The sequence below is a fragment of the Penaeus japonicus genome, unplaced genomic scaffold (genome assembly GCF_977035675.1).
Source record: "Penaeus japonicus unplaced genomic scaffold, GWHDUDI00000001_assembly GWHDUDI00000014, whole genome shotgun sequence".
Taxonomy (NCBI): Eukaryota; Metazoa; Arthropoda; class Malacostraca; order Decapoda; family Penaeidae; genus Penaeus; species Penaeus japonicus.
Window position 1 is genome coordinate 4,834,067 of NW_028234416.1, and position 5,000 is coordinate 4,839,066.

Here is a 5,000-nt window from a genome sequence, read left to right on the forward strand (position 1 = left end):
ATCGCCATAGGGTTAAGCATGTCTTTGAACACATTGCAATATGAACTTGGATGCATATGTTTCAATTGTAAATAATGATATACCTTAAGGTAACAATGCTTTATATAATGTAAAAGTGCATTCACAAGTGCACTATTCAGACCTATATGTTGTCAGTAGTGGCATCAAGGGCAGTTTCCATAAAATGCTCTGTTTTCATGGTCAGGTTGTTCATGGACAGTGTTATTTAGAAGCTGTGATGTGAAATGAATGGATGAGAGACTATAGTACAAATAGATTCTTTGTATCATTACAAATAGTGGGTGTGATGTTTGGAAACATTTTTCAAAGTTTGTAGCAGAAGTTACTGATGTTATAAATTATAATGTAAACTATATATATATTTTTTTAAATGTACTCATGATGTCATTGTTTACATTAAGTCTCCATATTTAACAATTTTATTGAACTGCTATGGAAAATAATCAGTGGGACGAGAGCACCATATCCCTTCAGAGAAAGTTAGGGAATTTTCATGTCCATTTTGTATATGAATGGCGTCACCAATTGTAGGAATTATTAAAAAGAACTACTCTTTTGAAGAATATTATGAAATCCTTTATAGTCCTTCAAGAACAATTCTTGCATTAAAATGTGGAAAACATTTCACTTCTTGCTAACCAGGAGTGAATATATAACATCTTCCTATCAACAAAGTTAAAATGTTTGCTGTTTTAACCACCCTAGCATGCTTGGTTGCCATGATTGTTTAGATAACGGAGTGCAAAACAGCTGATTCCTTTCGCCGTACTTTGGTGCCATGTGACCCCCTGCCAGTGATGTGTACAACAAACAAACCACAATGATGGCTACTTTGCTTACTGAACCATACTCAAGTGACTGCAATTTAATCTATTTGCACTGGATGATGTCCTATCATGTCTTGGTAATATTTTGCTCTTGCTAGGTGCTGTCCCATCATGTCATGATCTCTCCCTCAAAATGTGTTAACATTGTTACATTGTATGTACATAATCATAGAAGTTCCATTTTTATAGAAGCAGTTTTATTCTCTTGTGTAATGTAAACAAGTACAAATACCTCCTAATATCACTCCATTAAAGTGAGTGGCACCATACTGGGAGAGATATTGTGGTTAGTCACTGCATGTGCTTCTTATCTAGCTGGTGGGAGTGTCATTCTGTAGATATAAGCCCCATTGTGAATGGGGGTTCATGTAGGTGAGATAAAAGGATTGATGTGATGAAATGTGCCATATAGTACCAGCATTACGACTTCAAACTCGCTACATTCCATTCACAAGAACGGTGGAAAAAAAAAATGAGTAGTAAATACTCTATATACTATAGTCTCAATGAGAAAATTAAACCAGTCTTTAAAAGCCCTTTAACCATTAACCCGTTGGAGCCGGTTGACGTGATGACACGTTATGTGGTTTTTGCGTCAGACGTCCGGGTCGAGATATGAGGGGAAGCCCAGGCTCGCGGCTTGTGCATCCGAGAATCTCGAGGCGTTAGGCTTATGCGTTCGAGAACCCTGGTATTGCGACCGTGCAAAGCCAGAACGGCCCCGGTGTGAATGGGTTAACCCACGCCGGGGCGGAATTTCGCCTACTCCCGATCATGCTGGGAAGATTTCAAGCGCGCAACTGGTCGTCCCGGGGTGTTTTCCCGCTGCGCGAGGTCGCGCTGACGCTCGCAGAGCGTTTTTCACCCACCCTATCCTTATGGTTTGCGTGATTGTGTCTAAAGTGTAGACATGTGTAGAAAGTAGTGCTATGTTCAGAGGAGGTATATCTGTCGAAAACTCCTATGTTGTAATACCAATGGGAAATGGAAGCATTCTTCTAGTGAGGTAACAAACATAGTTTTTTTTTTTTCAATTTTTTTTTCTTCCTAAAAGAAAAGAAAGAAAATATGAACAACCATACATGTGCATACAAGTGAATGCATGTAATAGCAATGTTTTTTCAAGTGTCATTTTCTTTTAGTGGGGCAACAAAAAGATGTTATATAATTTTAATTTTTTTCTTTTTTTTTATTCCTCGGCCAATTACAATTGATTTTACGATAGTCTTTCGACTCGGATCATCTTATTCAACAAATCAGAAACAGAAATCACCATGATGTCATCAATATTACGTATATACCTGTGACGTCATTCATATTACGTTATATCCCATTTTCTACTATTTAGAAGGATAAACTAAAGTAGCAAAGACAAATCAAGTATGAAAATCGAATTGTACTAAGAATAATCTATCATTCTAATGCGGACGTTTCAGCACGTCGCTACTGGCCTCCCGGCGCGCGGGCCGAAAATGTAGCCCGTGCTAGGACGTCACCCGGGTCCGGGGCTTTTTTCGACCACGTGTCAGCACGTCAACTGGCGCGAATGGGTTAAGGGGAATAGGACTAATTAACCAGGCCTGGGTGACAGGACATCAACCCATTCGCACTGGTTGATGTTATCTGTTTAATATTTCGCTTTCCCTAGATAACGTCCTAGAACATCAAGATCCCTCAAAATGTATGCTTTACATTGGTACATTTGCACATAATCATCAGACTTCCATTTGTATTGAAACATTTTTATTCACTTGTGAAAATCATGTAAACAAATACAAAAACTTCTGATTATTACCCTTTTGAATTGGATGGGTGAAAAGTGCTCATATAGGTGCAGTGTGACATCACACCAAGATAGATCTCTCAGCAAATCACTGCACACTTGTTATCTAGCCATATGGTGTAGCAGTACGCAAATGTAAGCCCATCATGAAATGGCTTAACCCATTCACGCTGGTTGATGTCCAATCACATGGTCAGAAAATATCTCCAGACCTAGATGACGTCCTGAGTTGTTGTGCATTTTCTTAGCAAGTTCCAGGTGGGGCAATTGTGACGAGCTAAAACGTCAGCAATAGAACACGTGATTGTTCTTAGATATAATTATTTTTCATAATTTCTTAGACTTTGTTACTTTAGTTAAGGTATTTGAATGCCATAAAATGTGATAAAAAAAAAAAAAGGGACATGACAGAAAACTATGTGATATTGATGTCATAATGGTAATTTCTGCTTCTGATTGGTTGAATAAAAAGATCTGAGTCGAAAAACTATTTTTAAATCAAATGTTATTGGCCAAGAAACAAAATAAGATTAAAAATTATATATGTAATACTATTTCTAATTTGTCGATTACATGTAATATCACGTCACGTCATGTCACTAAAAGAATGCTTCCACTTTCTATTGGTATTATAACATTAAAGTGAAAGAATAAAGAAAACATTGCTGTAACATGTTTTTCAACTGAATTAACTCCTCTGAACATGGCAATATTTTTACATGCATTACATGTAGACACAGCCATGCTAAGCATAAGGAGAGGTTAAGCATGGCCTCGAGCAGTGGAAAAACACCCTGGAATGAAGTTTTGCACGCTTGTTATCTTCCCAGCGGAAGTGGGATTAGGGAGAAGTATGTCCTGTCATGAATAGGTTAACCCATTAACCCACTGAGTACGGGTGTCATGACATACAAGTCGGCACCGATTAGGCCTAAAAGACGGGAGTCAATGCGTACAAGACGCGACATCGGGATCTGCTCACAGTTGAAGCGCGCACACAGTCATAGAGTGTTATGGTTGTAACGGCGCTAGCTGTAGAGCTACAGCGTTCCAAAATCAGCCTAAACCCTCATTTTATGATGGATTTATGGAAAATTAATGTTTGAGCTAGTCTGCGCTACCTGGAGGGCTGAGAAAACCCTTCCCCCGTCCCTCTAATTATTGGCCGGTGTCGCTAGTGTTGTTGACCGCCCACCCTGATGACCAGTTCGGACGTTAGGCGCCCCGTCCGCAATAGGTTAACCCCTTTAACCCATTGGTCGCGGTATTAAAAAAAGGTCTGTGCAGTAGGATAGCTGAATTACATGTCTGGCATGGTGCCATCCGCGTCTATCACCGACTCTGCCTTTGCACCAAATCATGCCATCCGCTGCTAATGGGTTAACACGAGGATGTTTATACTGCGTCCTCGCAGCGCTCGCGTCAAACCCGAGGACATGCATACTGCGTCATGATTGAGTTCTGGTGGAATTAGTTTTCTTTTGTCATCTGAGTGAGGCCTCTCAACAAGGTCACTCTTTCCATCTTCCTCCCAACCCATGTAAATAACTTGTCACATGCATATGTGACAAGTTATCCGTCAGCTCGGATACGGCGTGAGGGGCGTTTTCTAGTGAAGGGGTTAACAATAGGGCTGTTTTGGCTCCAAATGGTTGAAACGCTTGTATATTTCATATGCGTAAATCTAACACCTTTGGATTTTTGCTTGCACTGGCCATAGCCAAGCACTTTACGCCCAGTCACCCGGCATGCCGGCCAGGAGGATAGCCACTATGAAATATCTCGTCCCCAGCAGATGATGCTGCCACCACTTGATGTGGTATCTTGTCACCTATTATTAACGGGTTAATTGGATGACGACAAGGTGGTTTTAGCTCCAATCGGTCACAACCAACTGCTATACACCTGATCACACAGTGTGCTGGCTGTATAAAAATCTATAACAAGATATCTCATCTGCATGTTATGCCACCACATAAAGGCGCTGTTATGCAGTCACACTAGCACTTAACCACCAGGAGCCAACGGTTCAGTCATGCGATACTCGCCTTGCATTTGTAAACAATGGCGCTGAGCAAGCGACAGTGCACAGCTATGCTAGACTTTGTTTTAGCAGATGAAGAGTGTAACAAGAAAAAGCAAGAAAATATTCTCAATCAAATATTCCTCCGAAGGGCGTGTGTCCAATGTGTTTCAAAGCTGGATGAGAAATGGCACGCTCTGTGGCTGACTGATGTAAACAATCAAATTGAGCAGTTAAAACAGTTTTTATTTATGGAAATAAAATTTAGATTTGCATATTCATATTTGTTAATTTCATAATATTTATAAGAAAAATAAGATTCATTAAATGTTATTATCATTAATCA

The 5,000-nt window shown here is 39.8% G+C and overlaps 1 protein-coding gene across 12 annotated transcripts in view; it reads left to right on the forward strand.

The window, feature by feature from the left end:
• Window positions 1-5,000, forward strand: part of Syp (synaptotagmin binding cytoplasmic RNA interacting protein) — a 39,877-nt gene that overhangs the window by 33,021 nt on the left and 1,856 nt on the right. The window lies entirely within an intron of this gene.